Here is a 22,198-nt window from a genome sequence, read left to right as displayed (position 1 = left end):
ACAATACGCATGCATGAGCTCATGTTCACGAGCATGTGTGTGCATGCACACATACGAATAAACAATTAAAAATAATTTTAAAAGAGCATAGCATCTGACCTCACACACAATAATACACAACAATAATGTGCATTTATAGAAAACTGCAACTAGTAACAAGATAGAAATACATCGAGTTCAGTTGGCATAAAGTGAGAAATAAATGGAAAAATATTGTTATTTTTGGTGTCATCATTGTCTCGTGGAAATGGTGCAGTCTGCCTGACCGGGTGAGTCTGCAGAACACTGGGACTTTCCACAGAAGAAATCTGTGATGCATGCCTAACAGCTGGTCTTTCTGATGCCTTTCTGTAAATACTTCGTAAGTGGCTAAAGAGATGTCTCACAACTATTGGTAACTCCAGTTTCAGGAGTGACAGTGCCAACTTTTGGCCTCCATGGCATTTCACACACAGTGTGCATGCATGCTAGTGCATTTGTGTCTGAGTATGGATGTGTGCACACACACACACTCTCTTTCACACATACACACAACTACATGTGCATGTGTGTGCACATGTGTGCACACACACATAACACACACACACACACACACACACACACACAGAGGCAAAACACACACAAAACTCATTTTAAAACACCATTTGAAGCCAGCGCTTACTGAAGACTCACTGTGATCCAGGCCTTGGTCTAGATGCTCTGCCTACATCAGTTTCTTCTCATCCCTGGTCATCACGTGAGATACAGTCTGTCTCCTTTGTTATGGTCACATAGATCCTAACACCCACTGAGCTTAACTTAACTCGAACAATAGCTGGAAAGTCGTGAAGTAGAGTTTGACCACTGTGCACTTGATTTCTGTGCTAGGAATGAATAGTGTTAATATATGAAATCTGAGAGAGGAGAATGAACATTGAGTGCAATGAGAATATCTCCCGAGCATATCAAGCCACCAGGAGAAACCTGGATTTTATTTCTGAGTTTTAAATTATGGCTTAGAAGTTGAAGACTTGGGGATCAAATTTATTCCCAATAAACTCTTCATTCTGGGTGAGAGAAGGAACACTGCTGAGCATGGCTCATAGGACTTAGCTGTGTGACATATTGTCTGAGATACAATGAGTGTTCCAAAAGCTAGTCAGATGTGTTTGGAGGAAGACTTCTCTGCTTACGGCATTCAGTGTCCTTCCCAATCTACTGTTCCCAAGTCTTCCACATCCTTCCTGAACACAGCACTGTGGGCTCTGTCACACATCAGCCCTCTTCTCGGTATCAAATTGTGTAACCTGGGCCCTCTGCTTCCTGGCTGTGGATACAATATGACCTTTTGCTTCGAGCTCCTAATGCTGGACTGTGATGTGCTGTATCACCTGGAACTGTAAGCCAAGAGAAACTCTTCTTTCCTTAAAAATTAACTGACTAAGAATGGTAAGAGATACCATTGAAGCAGCACTGCAGAGATCGAGGCAAGACACTAAGTTTCAGGCTAGCCTGGGCTACATAGTGAGATCCTGTCTCAGAGGGAGAAGTAAATAAATAAAAGTACACACAAACACACCCCCCCCCCCTTTCTATCACATCTTCATCCTCTCAGTCTTTTTCAAACAGCAAACTTCACTGGGAGTTATTCACGTACGAGTTTACTGTGCTTTGTTTCCCTCATGTCACATTCAGTGAGGGCTGGGGGCACACGTGGGACTGGGAGTCTGACTTTGACATTACACATCATCACAAGGCCCAGAACTCCTGTGTAATTGCAGCCATGTTTTCCCATAGGCAGAGAAGAGTTGATGGTGCCAATGACCAAGTTAGAAAATACAAAGGAAGTGACAGGTTTTTGTGAAGATCAAAGAGAACTGCTTTGGAAGGGACCAATTTTAAGAGTTTGCTGAAATTACAAACGGGAATTCTGAGTAGCTAGGAGATTGAACAAATACAAGACTCGGGACAGAGATCTGGGCTGGAAGCAGGGATGTGAAGCCCGACGTGTTAGGCAGTAACATTGAAACCAGTCATCTGATGAGGGGCATTGATAGCCATGACTCTAAGGGAAGAAGGAGATCCCTAAACCCAACCTTGTGTAGCTCTCCAAGCTTTGTGCCATGATGAGAAAGGTGATCTGTTGGGCAAGCATCATGATCAAGAATATACAGCGCCTCACACATGAAGGGAGCACCTTTAAGTATCTATCCATCTATACAATGCCTCACTTACAAAGGTAGCATCATTGAGTATATATGATGCCTTACAAGCAAAGGGACTGTCCTTGAATATCCATGATGCCTCACAGTCATAGGGAGCATCTTTAAGTATTCTATCCATAGTGTCTCACAAAGGGAGCATCATTGAGTATCCTGGTACCTTACAAGCAAAGGGACTGTCCTTGAATATCCATGATGCCTCATTGTCAAAGGGACCACCTCTAAGTATGCATGTTGTGTCACAGACAAAGGGAACACTGTTAGGTATCTTTGGTGCCTCACAGACAAATGGATCACCTCTTCTGGCTTAAGAGCAGTGTTACTAACAAAGCTTGTCAAATATGAGGGGAGAGTAACCCAGGAATAATGGTATGGAGCCCTTGCCTAGCATGAGCAGAGCTCTGCATCCAATCTCCAGCACCATCACAAAATAAAACAAACAGAAACACCAGTAAGGTAAGACCATTCAGGGGAAAGACAGACAGAAAAGGCAGCCAGAGAGATGGAGCCTGGTTTCATCTGGCTGGGCTGCAGAGCACTTCACGCGACTTCAGTTGAGGAATTGAGGAAGACTCAGTGTGGACTCCAGGGTGTATCTTCAAGGCCCAATTCCTATGTTTGCTTGCTCTCTGTCTCACTCAGAAAAGTTTAACTCTCCATCCCTGGTGTTTCTTGCTTTTAAAATTGAGAAAATCATAGTAGCTGTCCCCATAGGGTTCTAGAGAAGATTAGATAAAATGACATAATTAGTGCTCAGAATAGTCCTCGGTGCAGACCAAACCCCAGGAAACACCAATCATCTCTGTAACAGCCAAGGTGGACCCTCATGTGCCGCCACAGACACTTCAGACAGAATGTGCCTTGTCCCTAGCAAAACATGCTGGCAGTCAAAAGTGTTAGTTGTCAGCATTCACAGTCCTTTTGTCTATATCCATAAGGTCACCTTCTCTTAGGTGACAGTTCCTTTCTCAGAGCAGCCAGCATCAAAGACTGATCCATATGGAATGCAAAAACCCAGCTCTGTCTCCCCAACCCAAAGCAATGTTTGCTACCAATTTAGGGCTCCCCTTAGGATCATCTGAGGCTCCATTTGGGATTATATTACAGCTCAGTATGGCTGTCCGTTCCACTGGGACTCCCTCCTACAGTTGAAACTGTCATAGATAAAAAATCCTGTATATTAACCTCCCATTCAGAATCTGCTTCCCAGGAAAACAAACCTGAACTCAGTGTGTCCAGGTCAAACTTAGGAGGAGAAAGTAGAAAAAGACTTTAGGAATTTCATCTTCAACCATTTGCTGCCACCAAAACCCAACTACTATGGGTACCTAGAACATAGGTAGGCCCCCAGTATAAGATGTAATTGCTAGGACTCTAAATTAGTAAACTCTGAAGGTACATCAGTGGAACGTAATGTATGTGTTCAACATGGGAAAGGTAATACTCATGTATAGAATGAATTCAAGTGGCTACCACTGAGCCCAACTGATCTCAGGAAGAGGTTAAGCAAACAGGAGTGGACGATCATCACCAAAGGGTTAGTGTGAAAACAAGAGGATTTGTTCAAATGAATAAAAATGAAGTCCCCCTCCTGTAGTAGAATATAGGATGACCAATCCCAAGGCTTCACTGAGTGAACTGTGGATCTCAAAAGTAAGGTCAATTCACAACTTCAGTAGATCTGCTGTGCCATGCTCAGGGTCTTTGTTGATACAAAATGTGACCTTGATTCATTCACTGGACAGGGACATTTTGAATTTTGTTTGACGCAGGTGAAGATATTGAATCACAGGTTTCCTCGATCCTTTTTTTTTTTTTTTTTCCGGAGCTGGGGACCGAACCCAGGGCCTTGCGCTTCCTAGCAAGCGCTCTACCACTGAGCTAAATCCCCAACCCTCCTCGATCCTTTAAGCATTCAGAAGTACCCTACTTTAAAATCCAGGAAGAGTCCACCCACCAACACAAAATGTGTTTCTCTCTAATGGGACTCAATCTCCCTAGGTCTCTAGGCAAATAGCTGTATACGTGATGAACATATGTGATGAACCTGCTCTAAAGGAGAGGAAGCCTGCCACAGACGCACTGTGGGACATCATCAGGGTGGAACACAGAGGCTGAGAGTGTGCTATGGGACCGATTCTGAGGCTGTCTGATCAAAGAAGTCAAACATTCTATATGACAAGGAAGAACTTACGGATTTAGGAGCACTATCCCAGGATATAAGATTTAACGCTCTGACAAGGCTGCAGGAAGATGATGTGAATATCCTCTCAGGATAACACTAGAAGATGGTGAAGATGCTGATCTGTACAAAGGGCCAGGATAGCCATGGCAGATGGAAACATACAGGAACGAGACTAAAGGAAGTGAGCCAATAAGCAGATATATTGTAAGCATTTGTGGACTGAAGTCCATGGTGACAAAGCAGTAAGGACTGAGCTGGTGAGGTGGTCACCACTGTCACCCAGAAGCCCAGTGGTGGCTTCCCTCTACATCCCAGACCTGGCAGTAGAGATGTAATTACAGCACTAACTTCACAACGTGTGGAGACAATAGGACCACAACATGTCAAGTCTAGATGGCTTTCAATGGTGGTAAATGACAAAGTCAGGTCTCTGCAGCCTCACCTACAGAGGTCATAGTCCAGGAGGTCATGGACATATTTAATTGTGTACCTTATTTCAGAGGGAAAAAGAGAAGAGAAAAGGGAGGAGGAAGTATTGTCTCATAATGAAACTGAAATGAAGTCAAACACAAATGAAGTGGCACTTTGTAGAGAGGTAGGTGAGAGAAGTATCCAATCTAAGGAGAAGGCTGGGTTTCTCTTCCCAGTTTTCAGTCCTGAACCAGGTTTTACACCCAGATCTACTGGCTCTAAGAAGAAGCCATTCAAGTGCACACATGACTTCTGTTTCACGATTCCTCTGTCTACAAGTATGTGGCATTTCCTCACACATCAATAAATTCTCCCCCAGCAGTGGGATATTCTACAAGTCCATGAAATTCTGATTATCCAGAACTACCCTCAGACCCCAGTTTTTGAAGTTTCAGAGCCAGAAGACTTGTGCATTTCATCTACTAAGTCCAGGATCTCCCATTCTTCTCACTAATCAGCTATAAATTGAGAATTCCCATGATCCCTTTCTCAGAGTAAACAACTTTCTCTAGTGGTTCACAGAACTCAGGAAGACAACTCTGAGTTATCTTATTACCTGTTAATTATATAAATCATAACTTGGGAATAGCTCATGGAAGAGCAACATGGTACCAAGTATATATAGCACAACTGGGTATAGAATTTCTATGCCCTCTCTAAGCATACTACAGCTGGGTATAGAACTTTCACACCCTCTCTGGGTATAGTATAAGTGGGTATAGAACTTCCATACCCTCTCTGAGCATACTACAGCTATTCCATTTCTGGGCATACTACAGCTGGGTATAGAACTTCTATGCCCTCTCGTAATACTATTCCTTCATACTCCAAGGTGTGTAACAGCATACACAAGCTTTCTGTATTCTGTGGCTTAGAGTTTCTATGGAGAGTCTACCACATAGACAAGGCTGATTAATCATTCACCATTGATGATTGAACTTGAACTCTGACCCCTCTCCCCTCTCTGCAGTTAAGGTGAATGTTGCACAACTCTGATCACACAGCTAATATCTCTAATAATCTTTTTTTACCTGAAACTGTCAAGGGGCACACCAAGTGTTACCTCATTAACATAATTTCAGGCATGGCTGAAAATGGTTATTAATAGCAGAGATGATACTTTCACTTGGGAAATCAGGGGCATTTAAGCCAAGAACTAGGCATATATATGTATGTGTATGTGTATATATTCATATATGTGTGTGATAGTATGTGTGTATATATATATATATGATATACATACAAAACATTTTTGTCACAATATTACATTCATAAAATGGCATCCATTTACTTTAGTAACTGTATAGTGAAGAAAGTATATTACCCAAACATTTGAAAAACTCTTAGACATGGAGTCTTTATTGACACTGATATTGAGAGATCTAATGTGGCATCATGGTCCTCTACTATCATGAAGATAAAGAGCGACCAGGCAGTAAATATAGCCCTAGTCCAGGGCCCATTAAGTCTATGACCTACTTGGTATTCATTCTTTTGTTCTTATAATAGTTAATCTTGTCAACTTGATGGAATTAGAGTCACCATGGAAACAAACCTCTGTATGGAGCTACAGTCTATGTGGGAATCTCTAGTCAGTGTAGGAGTCAATAGTCTGTGCAGGAGTCTATAGTCTGTGCAAGGGTCTATAGTCTGTGCAGGAGTCTATAGTCTGTGCAGAGGTCTTCAGTCTGTGGGGGAGGGAAGTCTATAGTCTATGTGTGTATGAGAGTCTCTAGTCTGTGTTGGGAGTCTCTAGACTGTGTGGGAGTCTATAATCTGTATGGGAGTCTATGATCTGTGCGGAGGTGAGGAGTATCTATAGTCTATGTGTGTGTGAGAGTCTATACAGTGTACATGGGAGTCTATAGTCTGTGTGGGGGGAGAAGAGTCTATAGTATATGTGTGTGTATGAGTCTCTAGTCTGTGTGGGAGTCTACAGTCTGTGTGGGAGTCTATAGTCTGTGCGGAGGTTGGGGGTGTCTATAGTCCATGTATGTATGAGAGTCTATACAGTCTATGTGGGAGCCTATAGTCTGAGGGGGGCAGTTACTGAGACAGAACTACCCACCTTCAATGTGGAGTGCTGAACCTAATGGAAAGGAAAAAGCTGACTAAGCACGAGCATCCGTGACCTTTGCTTCCTGACTGGTGGTGCAGTGTGGTCAGTCAATTCAGGTTTCTGCCGCCAAGTCCTTTGTACCACCATGGACTGCACTCATGTAGGAGCCACGGTAAACTCTCAAGTTGCCTTCATCAGGAATTTAGTTACAGACATGAGAAACAGAACTGATACAATCCCCCCAAAAAATCCCACAAATATATATGTGTGTGTATATGCATATGTATACATTTATATATGATATAAATATATGTAATATAAATATATATGATATAAATGACAGGGCAGGTAAATCTAGTAGCTGATATAATTTATATCGTCGAGAGCTAAAATATGGAGAAAAGCCAAGTAGAAGGCTCTAAGCATACGATAAAGAACTAAAATTATCATGTCTGAGCCAGCACTGGTGCCACTTCTAGGCCCAAGGGGCATGACGTTAGTCACCCCATCACCACGCCACTTAATTCCCAAGTCTGGCCTCCATGATGAAGCAGGTGGATCCTGGAGGATGATTGTATAATGGTGAAAATCTGAAAAGCAAGAGCCTTGACTGCAGCTGCCGTGCTAGATACGTGTTATCTATGGTAGTGCAGATTAGCACAAACTCACATACAGGCTGTACAGCTATTGATCTGGCAAATGAATTCTCTTCTGCCCCTATCAGAAGAGAGGATCAGAAATAGCTGCACTAACTTGGACAGATAGGTTTGCAGTCCTGCCTAGGGCTTTGTGGAGGAGACAGCCCACGGGGCAACAAGTGACCACGTGGTTAGAGCTGCTCATCATGACCTGGGCTCCCTCAGACTCCCCAGCTCATAAAATTGAATAGGCTCAGCAGCAATCCACCTTAAACGAGAAGTGGTTCAGGAGGCCGGAAGGCCCATGGCTTCTCAGCTCCTCCTATGTGCCAGCGTGCACGCTTTACCAGTCACTCTTCGACACCTTCTGCCTCAGGGGAGATCACTCATGACTGACCCACTTGTGATACGGAATAGACTCTCAGCTCCGGTTCACAGGTAGGTCACCCTGGTACAGAAGAGTGAAGGGAGCAGCCTACAGCCTCTCTTGGAGATCACCCAGAAAAACCACTGGGGATGGGATTCTTCTCTCAGAGCTGAGCTTTTGGACAGCGTCACAGTGACCCAAATACTTCACGATTTGAAGGTGCAACACATCGCACTGGGAAGGCAAAATGGTAGGAGTGGCTCTTGGTAATAATGGTAGGAACATGAGAATGACTGCCCAGATCCTAGAAGAGCAGGAAACAGGGGTGAGACAGGAAGTCACCCAATATAAACCTCAAGGCCCACCCCCAGAAGAATCTATGCCACGAATGCTCTCCGATGACCACCAGCATGGGAGTGGGTGATGAGGCAGGATATGCACCCACTTCTACCCACTAGGCGTCACCTTCCAAAGCATCTGCAATTTCCCCATCACTAACCAGGGGCAAAATATTCAAACACACGAGCCTGTGAGGGACACTGCGAGTCCATCCCCGTGTAGGCAGGTTATAGGCACATCCAATTTGTGTCAATAAGAACTGGCTCCAGGTGAGAATTCTGTCGACAGCCTAGAGAGAAAGGACAGAATGAGAACATCGGGAGCAAGAAACTCTGAAGAGGAGGGATCTGCAGCCAAGCCTGGGCTGGTGATAAGTCCCCGAGGTGGTAGTGCAGCTCACTTTCCCACACATACAACCTCTCCATCTGCCCATTACTTTCCCTCATGTTGAAGAAGGGGAAACAGCCCAGTAAGCCTACAGGTCACCCACCCACAAGTACTATCTGAAATGTGGAAGTCACCTCTCTGCGCTGGACTGGCCTCTCAGCACACTACTACCGTGTGTGTGTGTGTGTGTGTGTGTGTGTGTGTGTGTGTAAAATAGCAATGCATAAGATGGTTTTCAGGAATACCTGTGGGAAAGCGGCTGGACAGCAAGCAAGTGGTTTGGTTATAGTTCTCCAATGAATGGTTTCTGAGCTCTGCACCCCACTGTCCAGTCCTTCCTTCTTGACTATATTACAGGTTCAAGAGCCGGAGGAGGAAGACATAGAATAAAGACGATTGTTTCAGCAGCATTTTGTCACAACTTCTCTCTCTCTCCCTCCCCCCCCCCTCTCTCTTTCTCTCTCTCTCTCCTCTCTCCCCTCTCCCTTTCTCTCTCTAGTTTGGACAACTAGACTAATTACTAATAATCTGTAAATTAATCACCAGCATAACAGTTAAAATGAGAAAGAATAGCTATTGAACTGATTTCAGTAAGCCGTCTTAGAGAAAAATGGTGTCTCACAAACTTCTTTTCATAAAAGTTAATGCTGCTTCCTAAGTGAGGTCCCCTGGCTGTAGATGGCTTTTCTAGATAAACAGACATTTACAGGGCTGTGTGGAGTTCGGAACTGGGCAAGTATTTGAATGGCTTTCTTAAATTAACTCTGTGATGTTTTCATTTGTGAGTTAATTAAAATAAGGTGATTTTATTTTTTAAAAGTCCATGTTGCCTTTTTGTCGCAGGATTCCTGGCCTAAACTCTCTCATCGATGCTCACATACAATGCTCCCGGGCAGTTTAAAATGGCTTACATATTACAAAGGCCTTTTCTTCCAAACACAAGGTAACAGAGGAATGTATTTTATTAAAATATCTTCAGTTCTAATTGCAAAAGCAGTGAAGCCAAGGCAGGCAGCCCCAGTGATGCTCTTGGTGGGAGCTCAGAGGCTCTTGGCGATGTCATCCCTTGTGGGACACTGGACCTTGCCAGGAAACTTGGAAAGGGGGAGTGTGGATCTGAGTCCCCCAGAGGATCCAAGTCCCTGGAAACTCCTGTATACACCTGAGAGGGTAGGCAGTTCCCTGCTCCCTGCTCCCTGCCTCCTACCTCCTGCTCCCCGCTCCCTGCTCCCTGCCAAATTCCTGGCTGGAATACATGCTACACTTCCCACATGAGAAAATGTGACCTGTGGTCTGAACACAGTTCTCCATGCTAATGATGCACCTAGAGGCCCTGAGGGTTCAGCCAATTAGCTTCCTTCCCCAGACATCCCTCCTTGTAGGGGTATTTAATCTCAAGTCCACCCTAAGAAGCCGGTGTACATCCATTTTCCAAGATTAAAAACAATAAACAGTTTGAAACCAAGGACTGTCTCTTCAACTACCACCATCATGGGGATGGAGAAGGCCTTCGCCAACAGAGCCACAGCCTAAGTCTCCCATAGAACATCCGTCTGTGCCCCCAGACAACCGATACCACTCTCACCGCTGATCTAAGCCAGAGCTCCCAGCTCCGGCCCTGGGACAGATGCTGGCCTCGGCCCGCAGGCCCCCAATGGTCCCAGTCTTGTCTCGGGCAGTGGACAGCCCCCTACACATACACTTCACTCTGGACTTCTCTGTGCAGTTCTCCCATGGTGACTGGAGTTCTGGAAGTCAGAGAATATCAGCTCCCCACCCCTGTGTCTTCCCTCACCTGAGCAGTGTCTCAGTGCTTCCCTAAAGCCCAGCTATGGTGGCTTGGGATAAGCCCAGTCAAGCTTGTCAGCAAAGGGGTAGAATGCTGACCCACAGTCCCTCCTACAGCTGGACTTGTGAGTTGCCTGATTTTGGTTCCGCTCTCTTTCTACCATGCCTCACGCCCCTCCTGCCTGAAAAAGAAGGAGTTAAGAGTTGTACCTGGTGGGAGAACACGGGGTCCAGCCATCATTCCTGTCAGGTATGAGCCAAAGTAAGCAGATTCAGGTCCTTACAGAATTCATAGAAGTAGGGTGACAAGTGACCCTCAGTGTCCAGCACCAGGGGCAGCGCTCTCTTGGCAGCTTAACCTGTGGTGTGGTTGTCTGAGGCCTACAGAACACAGCATTTCCATAGCTAATGGTCCCTCACAATCCATACATCCAATACGTTCCCTATTGGTTTCTAGATGGGCCTTGCATATTGGTGTGCTGTGCCCTGCAGATTTCCCTTGAGCAGAGTGTTTCCATCCAGCCCTCCTGGTGTGCCAAATGCAAATGTGCCTGTGCCCTAGAGTGACAGTGCTGGAGATCCCCCCACTCCTCTCCAGTCCATATCATCATCGTCATCTCACCCCTGTGCCTTGCCAATTACTGTTTCTTACACACTTGGGTACAGCATTTGCATTTTGGTCTGAGCATCCCGCCCCCACCCCCACTCTCCCATTTTGCCAATCTCCCTCCCCCCCACCGTGGCTTTAGGTGCCAAATCTCATTATTTTGATTCTCATAATTGGTTTGATTTTTTTCCTTCCAACTACATATCAAATGTTTGAGAATAGCTTCCTTCTGTCTTTATTCATAAATAACTTGGCTAGATATGAATTCTTGGGTTACCCTCCATTCTCTCTTTTCAGATCTCTAAAAATATTGCTTCAGCATCTCCAAAATTTGAGGCACATTTAGTATTTTCCTTCCTGAATTCATTTGCGTTCTCCTGTTAGGGACCAGAAGAGCCGGTTTCTGGCTTTCTTTGTGTTTGCTGTTTCAGTAGACATGGTGTTGTTTATTTGTCTAATGGGGAGGGGGCTGTTTTCATAGCACTTGACCTGGGGATGTAATATTCTGTTTTGGAGGTCAGAAGATGGTTTTAGAACTTGACCTATATGCCCAGCTTTGGGTAAGTCTTTGAAATTCTCCGAGACTTGATTTCTGTAGAGACAAGTAGGGGTGGTACGCATTGTTTCTGAGGATGTTTCTGTTTCTCAGCAATTGACACCCATCCGTTCAGATACATGACTTGTGAGATACGCGATAAACACCACAGTCAGAAACCCTGAGAGCACAGGGCTCCAAGAATGAAAGTATTACTCAAATTTAAGTTCATCGTAGTAAAAAGGGGATAGAAAGAGATACCCGTTAGCTCTTCTTCCTACCTACATGCAAGCTAAAGATATGTGAAAGTTCACATGTAGGAGGTTGTAGAGGATAAGGGAGAGTTATTAGAATTTAAAAAGGAGAAGCATCCAAGGCCCTTGTTCTTGACTCTTGCTCCTAGGGTCAAAGACCAACCTTGTTTGGAGGCACGAGGGTAAGTGGACTAGCGCTGTTCTGTGAGTGAAGGCAATGCTAGTCTTACAAACAGAGATGGAGGCAGAAGCCTGGCTCTGACAGTCCAAGCTAGGTTGCACCCTCAGTTCCAATCAGGGAGATAAGAAATAATGGACAGGAGACAGAGGAGGGGAAACATACAGAGACCAGAATCTTTCACCTTATCTTTGGTTTGAAATTTAGGTAAAAATAAGGAAGAATTGGGGCAGTGGGCAAAGCACAGTTGCTAAATCCTGGTTAAAGTATTGTGTTGGTTTGTATATGTTCAGCCCAGGGAGTGGCACTATTAGGAAGTGCGGCCTCGTTGGAGTGGGCGTGGTCTTGTTGGAGTGGGTGTGTCACTGTGGGAGTGGGCTTTTTTTTTTTCTCCATCTTTACTAATTGGGTATTTCTTATTTACATTTCAAATGTTAGTCCCTTTCCCAGTTTCCAGGCCAACATCCCCCTAAGCTCCCTCCCCTTCTATGTGGATGTTCCCCTCCCCATCTTCCACCCATTATCACCCTCCCCCCAACAATCACGTTCACTGGGGGTTCAGTCTTGGCAGGACCAAGGGCTTCCCCTTCCACTGGTGCTCTTACTAGGATATTCATTGCTACCTATGAGGTTGGAGCCCAGGGTCAGTCCATGTATAGTCTTTGGGTAGTGGCTTAGTCCCTGGAAGCTCTGGTTGCTTGGCATTGTTGTACATATGGGGTCTCGAGCCCCTTCAAGCTCTTCCAGTCCTTTCTCTGATTCCTTCAACGGGGGTCCTGTTCTCAGTTCAGTGGTTTGCTGCTGGCATTCACCTATGTATTTGCTGTATTCTGGCTGCGTCTCTCAGGAGAGATAAACATCCAGTTCCTGTCAGCCTGTACCTCTTTGCTTCATCCATCTTATCTAGTTTGGCGGCTGTATATGTATGGGCTAAATGTGGGACAGGCTCTGAATTGGCATTTCTTCAGTCTCTGTTCTAAACTTTGCCTCCCTATCCCCTCCTAAGGGTATTCTTGTTCCCCTTTTAAAGAAGGAGTGAAGAATCCACATTTTTGTCATCCTTCTTGAGTTTCATGTGTTCTGGAGTGGACTTTAAGACCCTCACCCTAGCTGCTTGGAAGCCAGTCTTCTCCTAGCAGCCTTCAGAAGAAGATGTGGAACTCAGCTCCTCCTGCACCATGCCTGCCTGGACGCTGCCATGCTCCCACCTTGATGATAATGGACTGAACCTCTGAAGCCAGCCCCAATTAAATGTTCTTATAAGAGTCACCTTGGTCATGGTATCTGTTCACAGCAGTAAAACCCTAAGACAAGTATCATCAATTCACTCTGTTTACAAGGTGGTCCAATAAGTTATGAACAGCTGAGGGACAAGCTTGGTCCCTACAGGACAATTACCACCCCACGCTGTGGATAACTGCCTTCATCTGCAGTGTTAAGTCCTCCCAAGCTCTGCTCTTCTCAGAACCCAAGGGGAGTACAGGCTTGGGGCAACAGCCAAACCATCCTTGAGCCTTCAGCCTTGAAACCAGATGGGACATCTTAGGTAAACAGATGCTCCATGGGTGAGCTCTGTGACAATGCTGGGTCAAACAGGAGTCTTTGCCTGAATAAAGGAGACATCCACCCAACGAAGAGAAGAAAACAGGTTCCTCCTGACTTCCATTACCTAATGATACCAGGTAAGGAGTCAGCCCATTCAGGCAAGAGCAGCTACGTTATTTTATTAACGTAATTGAATTGTGGGTATGAGTTTGGGAAACCAGAAGAGTCCAAGTTTGAATCCTGTTCTTACTTTAGACATCTACGATGTTGGGCAAGTTGTAAAGCCCCTTCACCCAACATCCTCACGTGTAAAATAATTATTCCAACCATCTACCGATACTGTGAGTATTAAATGAAGCATATTTATTAAATAAATTTAAATGCATACTTAGTTCTTACCTCCCAGCTGCCTTCTCTCTGAGCTGTCTTTCCATTTTAACATTCTATGGGTCTAATTAAAACCAGGATAATATAGCATATTAGTCATTTCCCCCCTATTACTCTGTAATATTTTTGTAAAGCACTTGCCGTTAGAGCTTGGGTGTAATATTTTTCTATTGCTTGATATCTAGTTTTAATGAAATATTTGCTGAAGACCCATTTATAATCCCTAATTAAGCATGACAGATGGGTGTCCCTGAGACCACCGTTTAGTAATTGCCAAATAGATACCATAAAGAAAACACATAAAGAGGAAGAAAGCTGCCTGACAGCGGCTGGTGTTTCTCATCTCCATGCCTCGCCATCTCATCAGATTTGGGAATTCTCTGAGGTCAGAAGGAAATTAGACGTGTGAATAAGAAACCTGACATTTCATTTCAGCACAATCTATCTGCAGAACCGGAATCTGACACGAACACTTGCTCCGTGCAAGAACAAGCTAAACACTGCGTTTCACAACAGGTGCTAGTGAATGGACCCTAAGCTGGCTCTGGTAAAAAAAAAATCTGAAAGAAAAATAAAATAGATGTTTAACTGCTTCACTTTAATTTTGTTTCCTGAAGCCATATATTATCTGACTAGGTGATTGATGATATCATTTAAATTCAATTCTCAAAAAAAAATTAGACCATTAGGTAGCAAATAAAATTGTCATTTTTTCCATTCACAAAAAAGACAAGGTAGAAGATGAATACATTAGTGATCTAGCTCTTACTCCAGGGATCCTGCATTAAGTCTTTATGAAGTAACACTTCACATTGTAAGGTCAACACTGGGATCAGCACTGCATGGTCTGGCTGACTTCGAGGCAGATTGTTTAACTTATTTAGGTCTCATTTTCTTCACCTGAAAAGTGGGGGCAAAAAAACAAACAAACCCAGAGAATAATGTCTCCCCAAACCTCAAGGGTCTGTCTTAAATTTTAGCTTAAGATAACAGCCTTGAAATCACACTATGAATACTTTCTGGGGGGTGAGGATAAACTCCTGGGATCCTCTTTTGCTTTTTATTTGATTTCCTCCACCCCCAAATCTAAACTACTTTTGAACCTTCTCTTCTGTCAATTCTAGGGAACAACACGAATTTTGAGAAATTATTCTACTTCTCTATATTCTAATTTCAAATAGAAAGTATGGATGGAAATCATGCATCTGATCAAATGGACGCACCCTTGCTAGTATCTCGCGGGCACAGTGTGTTCCCTTCAGAACTATACGGAGAAGGGACTGCACAGGCCCACTGAGACAGAAGCAATGGAAGGCAGTCTGCCTTCGGTACTGCTAGGGTTGAAGATGTGAATCACACTCTTAGAAGGACTTTGTTACAAAGTCACACTCTTGGAAGGACTTTGTTACAAAGGCATCCTGAGAGATCTATGTTGTTATGTTAAAGACTCGTACTATAATACTGCCTTCTAAGTGTTTACATCCAGACTCAGATTTATGTCACTCTCAACGTTGGTCAGAGAAGTCTCTGTTCTCCGTGGCGGAGAGTTCATACTGAGACTCATAACTGGTCAAAGTGTCAAGGATAAGGAGCTATGAGAACTCAGCCGTGGTTTTGCCATCTGTAGGAACCTCTCCCAAGTCAAGTCTCAGGGAACAACACTAAAAAATGTTCAGAAAGAAAGTAGACCTTATTGACTGGGGACGGGGGAGCAGGGATGCCAAACGCTGACTTCTGCATGTGGCATGACTGCTTGCCCATTGCACACATCAAACTACTGACAGCATTTGTACAGACCTGAACAAGATCAAGCCAGTCTAAATCCTGACCAGAAGGTAGTAGCTCTACCCTTGAAGGGTGAGCTGGTGACAGGGGAAGGGGGCTGGGAGAGAGACACTTTCCTTTGGGGCTATGGCTGCCAGTAGGTACCCTCGTCTCGGTGAATGGCCCCATACCCATGCACAGATTGGCAGCACTAATGGACTCCGGAAATTATCAATAACAAAATATAGATGGAGGACAGGATGTTGGGAGGAAGTACAGTAGGAAGATGGGGAGAATTGGAGGACAGTAATGCTGGATGAATATGATCAAAATACATCATATAAATACACAAAATGTTCAATGAATAAAAATATTATTTATTTAAACATTCTCACTTTTAAAACTCCAGCCTCCATAGGGGTGCCTTCTTCCTGCATCTAACCTCCATAAGGGGGTATCTTCTTCCTGCAGCTACAGAGCCATCTTCTGGCTCTGCCGACACTCTGCCCCCTGGAGGCAGGCACTAGCATTGTCTGCCCAGACTGGCAGGCTTCCTTACCCTGGACAAATCTTACCAATGAGCTGGAAGAGAGAGGGGGTGGTGGGAGTTGGAGTTTCCCCAGATGAAGGTCTCCAACTACTTTGGGAATGTCCTTTCATCTGTTGTTTTCCAAGGCTCAAAGACTCAACATGCAGAGGGGCATATTATGGAGTAGCAGAGGGTGTACTGTGGAGTAGCAGAGTATTGTGGAATAGCAGAAGGATGTACTATGGAGTAGCTGAGTGCCATGGAGTAGCAGAGGACATACTGAGGAGTAGCAGAGGGCTGTACTGTGGAGGGAATAGCAGAGGGTTGTACTGTGGAGAAGCAGAAGGGCATACCATGGAGTAGCAGAATACTGTAGAGTAACAGAGAGTTGTACTGTGAAATAGCAGAGGGTGTACTGAGGAGTAGCAGAGTACTGTGGAGTAGCAGAGGGTGTACTGTGGAGTAGCAGAGGGTGTACTGTGGAGTAGCAGAGTACTGTGGAGTAGCAGAGTACTGTGAAATAGCAGAGGGTGTACTGAGGAGTAGCAGAGTACTGTGGAGTAGCAGAGGGTGTACTGTGGAGTAGCAGAGGGTGTACCAAGGAGTAGCAGAGTACTGTGTAGTAGCAGAGTACTGTGGAGTAGCAGAGGGTTACTGTAGAGTAGCAGAGTACTGTGGAGTAGCAGAGGGTTACTGTAGAGTAGCAGAGTACTGTGGAGTAGCAGAGGGTTACTGTAGAGTAGCAGAGTACTGTGGAGTAGCAGAGGGTGCACTGTGGAATAGCAGAGTACTGTGGAGTAGCAGAGGGTTACTGTAGAGTAGCAGAGTACTGTGGAGTAGCAGAGGGTGCACTGTGGAGTAGCAGAGTACTGTGGAGTAGCAGAGGGTGCACTGTGGAGTAGCAGAGTACTGTGGAGTAGCAGAGGGTGTACTGTGAAGTAGCTGTTCTCTTTCCTACTGTTGTTTTCTTTTCTTTGCCTCATTGTTTCTCATACTTACAAACTTGCAATCAGCTGAGAATGCATTAGAGCCCCCAGGGAGGTTATGACTACCATTTTAAAAGTCATTAGTGGGCTCAGTATCCCATATGCATAAGAGCCCCACAAGTTAACTCTTTTTCCTGGCCAGGCCTGGTGAGCCAGGCTTATAGTCTCAGCTAACTGAGAGACTAAGTCACGAGGACATTCAAGGCCTGTCTGAATTTAGTGAGACTCTTGTTTCAGAAGAAGACAGAAAGGAAGGGTTGAGACATTGCTCAGGGGTAGAATGGCTATCTAGAAAATAGAAGCCCTTTTACACACACGCACACGCACACACGCACACACGCACACGCGCGCACACACACACGGAGCACTTGTTGCTCTTTCAGAGGACCTTGGTCTAGTTCCCAATATGCATAATCCTAACTGTCTGTAACTCCATTCCAGAAATACGATGTTCTCTTTTGGTCCTTGAAGGCACAGTGCACACATGGTGCATTCATACATAGAGGCAAACACTCCTAAGTCTTTTTCAAAACTGACCTGGCTGAAGCAGTCATATACACATACACATACACATGCACATGCACATGCACTTACACACACACACACACACACACACACACACACACACACACAGTTATAATCACAACTGCTCATAAGACCCTTAGGGCTCAGAAGAAACAGTTTATCCCAGTGTTTCCATCCCCAGTGCACACAGCTCTTACTGACCAAAACTGCAGCTGGATCAGGCTAACCCAGCACACACACCTTATACAGAAAACAGAGGGAGGATGGCACCTGCCTAATCAGAAGAGGGTCCTATGAATATGTTCCCAGAGCAGTGGAAGAACTGCAAGTTTAAGAGCTGTTAGGGTGTTTTCAGAGTTTACAGACACTTATCTGTCTGCAGGAAAGATCAATACCTGTATAGTCTGCCCCATATTTTCTGAAGTATTGACAGAACGTGCTCTCCATCACTCTCAGGACCTCTAAGGGACCTCTGCATAATTTCACAACCAGAGTGTTCCCATAATTTATCACTTCTCCAGAGAGGAAGGAGGCCTTTTCAGACTCAGAGAGGTGCAGTTGTAAGGAGAGAAAGCAAATGACGGCCCCAGTAGAAAACATCAGCAGGGCTGGCTCGAAGACTGAACTGTGGCACAGGTGGCAGTTTCCTGCCCAGACGCTTTGAGGCGGTCAGCGAAGCCTTCCTGAAACAGACCTTCCTTGGCCTGGAAGCCTGCAATGCCAAGGGCTGTGCCAATGCGCATTCTGGTGCTAACCTCTATGGCAGCGTCCCCAGTGTGACGCTCTCAAGACAAACTTCTCCATCTCCATCTACAGAAAGACCAATGCCATTCAATCCACGGCGGCATTTCCTCAGTATCAAGAGATGCTATTAATTTCAAGCCACCACCATTTTTCATCTTAAGGGGGCATTAAATAAGCACAGTGAATTCATACAGGTGAGCCATGTGTACCGGCCATAAAACAGCACATCGTTCAGGTTGAATTATTTCATTAATGCTTATTCTTTGAGTAAATGGCCGATGACTTCGCCCAACTGTTAATGTCTTTATTAAGAATGGCTGTGGAATCGAAGTCTCTGCCTTGACTGTGTGTGTGTTTGTGTGTGTGTGTTTGTGTGTGTGTGTGTGTGTGTGTGTGTGTGTGTGTGTGTGCGGGGCACAGTGGAATTCAAACAGAGACCCTGGAGCTCTGTCCTGGCTTGTTCTTTTCAGACGGTGCCTAGCTCCTCAGCCCCAGGATCTGACCACCACTTGTCTTGGTTTCTTTTCCTGTTGCTGTGATAAAAATACCTGATCCAAATCACATAAGAAAGGCTTGACTGGAGCTCATGACTCAAGTGCATTCCATCGGGCTGGGGAGACTGAGGCAGCCGGCAGTTGGCCATGTTGTGTGGCATCCACAATCAGAAGATGAGAGGAATGCATGCAAGCAAGCAGGTGTCAGCAGATGTCCTCCACGTGCACACCCCAGGCCCCAGCCCCAAGCAAGGTCTTCACACATCAATCACCATAGTCAAGTCAACCCCACCATCCTAGCAGCCCATCAGCCTGGTGATGCTACATGCTGTCAAGATGGCTGTTGATGCCAACCACTGGGATATGCTTTGCTCACCTCTAGAATTAAAATTATCATTTTGCTCAATTCAGGTTAGACCTTTTGTCCTAAAACAAGAGATGGTGGAGGAGAAGGGGAAAATAATGCCATGTTACAGATTATGAAGGCTAAGATGATGCCCCACGATATCTGATCCTCTAGTCCATTGGCTGAAGACCTCTTCCCTATGTTTCTGGCATCTCTAAGTGGACGGCAGCTTATAGAATCCACAACGATTTGCTATAGAATGACAAGGATTTCTGTGAGGCAAAGTTCTGGGGATAAACACTTCTGACTCCTACCAGACTTCGGAGTCCATCTTGAAGGGCGCGGCTGTGACCCTGAGACTTAGCTGGACAACACAGCAGAGAGTTCCTGGGTGTTGTGGAGGATTTTGTGGGTCTTCTGTACTCTCAGAGTCCCCCTAAACTGGCGGTAGAGCGAGTGAGAAGTACAAGGGCGTGGCCATAAATACTTCCAGAAAGCTTGACCCCATTAAGTGCAAAGCATAGATAGGTCTTAGATTCGAGATTCTGTGTTTGATTCCTGGGATGGCCTAGGCCTGGTTGATTAATCTCTCAAAGGACCAGTGTTCTCCATGCTCACACTGGGTATAGTCATATTCCCAGTGGAGAGAGAAGGACTAAAAGAGCTGAGTATGGGGCTGGCTCGAGTTCAGCTCCAGCCTTGGGGATAGCTAGCACTTGGCTTCAACTCTGACCTTGATCTTTGGAAGATCTGAAGCACAGTCTATTACTTCACCTCTTTAGCTCCTGTGCCTTTAAAACGATGAGTGACACAAGCTTCCCCTCAGTTACCCAAGACTGACAGGATGCACGTGGTCAGCAGCAAGAGCAAAGGGGTCTGCTCAGCTCCACCGTCGATGCCTTTGCATTTGCCTCCTCGTGTGGGTGTGATATTCCTGCCTTTGCTTGATTATTCTACCTAGTCCTTAGCACTAATAACATAATAATGTTTACGTGTTTTCTACATTTTCCTATCTCCCTAACCGTACTAAATTAATGGGCTGCACCACGGCAGCAATTTCTCTGCTTTGTTTATTCTAGAATAGTACCAGCCACTTCACAGGCACTCAGTAAATTGTTGTTAATGAGAGAAGGATGATGGAACCAGCCACACACCCTGATGTGATACCCAGGTGTGCAAGAGCAATCTGCTTTCTTCTGCTACACCTGAGCCAAGCTGTGCTTCACTGGATTGACAGTGTGTAACTCCACCCCTTTCCTGAAACTGACAATGTGTAATCCCATCCCTTTCCTGAAACTGAGTATGCAACTCCACCCCTTCCCTGAGACTAACAGTGTGTAATCCCACCCCTTTCCAAAGACTGACAGTGTGTAATCCCACCCCTTTCCTGAGACTGACATTGTGCAACTCCACCCCTTTCTTGAGACTGACAGTGTGTAACCCCATCCCTTTCCAAAGACTGACAGTGTGTAGCCCCACCCTTTTCCTGAGACTGACAGAGTGTAACTCCACCCCTTTCCTCAGACTGACAGTGTCACTCCACCCCTTTCCTAAGACTATGTAACTCTACCCCTTTCCTTAGATTAACAGTGTGTATCCCCACCCCTTTCCTGAGACTGACAGTGTGCAACTCCACCCCTTTCCTGAGACTGACAGTGTGTAACCCCACACCTTTCCTGAGACTGACAGTGTATAACTCCACCCCTTTCCTAAGACTCACAGGGTGTAACTCCACCCCTTTCCTGAGAATGACAGTGTGCAACTCCACCCCTTTCCTGAGACTGACAGTATGGAACTGCATCCCTTTCCTGAGATTGACAATGTGACACTCCCACATTTTTGTGCTGAGGCTGAGGTCACATGAGAGATCTGAGCTCCCTACATAATGTCATGCCTATGTGGTTTATATTTCCATGTTGGTACCTATGGAAATAATCTTTCTGGCCACTACTGGGTCATTTTACCTCCCATAGACTTCTCAATTACCCAGAATTCTTATCTGCTATTTCTAGGCCATTTCTGGGCACCCAGAACTATTTTAGACTCCTGAACTATGCTGTGATTTTCTGGAGAACCTGACACCCTTCCTATTTACACTCTGCAATTTTGCTTCTCTTCTGGAACCTGTCTCTTACCCAGGGAGAGCTCAGAGATACCTGGGTTCAGATTTTCCAGCCTCAGCCACTCCGAGCTCAGCCAGACTCAGAGAGCAGGCACAGTGCTCCTTCCTTAGGAACACATCCTGATGCTTCTTTGCATAGCCTGCCCCGTGAAAGAACGGCTCTTTGTCCTCATCAAGGAAACCTGGAGTCTTCTCTGAGTCTTTGCCTTCAAAATCTAAAAGGCAGAAAACCACCTTTTCTCTGTATATGGCCACTTTTATTCCTTCTGATGGTAGTGTTCACCAGAGTTTGGAAAGCATTAAACACACAGACACACACACACACACACACACACACACACATACAAGCGTGCACACATAGACATATGCACGCATGCAAACACTCACAAGCATAAGCACACACACATACACACATACACACACAGGCACATGCACACACACATTCACAAACACAAGTGCGCACACACACACTAACAGATACATAGGCACACACGCACACACACACACACACACACACACACACACACACACACCAGTCCAGCTGTTTCCAGCTCTCAGTGAACATCTCCCACCCTCTCTTGTCGGTAAAACTGCAGATCAATTTCTGTAAGAGCATTCAAGCTGTCCTTTTAATGGGCTAGTGTGGGGCACGCACCATCTATGAACACATCTAAACACGCAAGGTAGCAGCCCCTCCACTCAAGCTTCACCCTGCTGAGTCATCACCTTCCGTAAGAAGAGTCTCTG

Source organism: Rattus norvegicus, chromosome 2 (genome assembly GCF_036323735.1).
Source record: "Rattus norvegicus strain BN/NHsdMcwi chromosome 2, GRCr8, whole genome shotgun sequence".
Taxonomy (NCBI): Eukaryota; Metazoa; Chordata; class Mammalia; order Rodentia; family Muridae; genus Rattus; species Rattus norvegicus.
Note: the sequence above shows the minus strand (reverse complement) of the source record.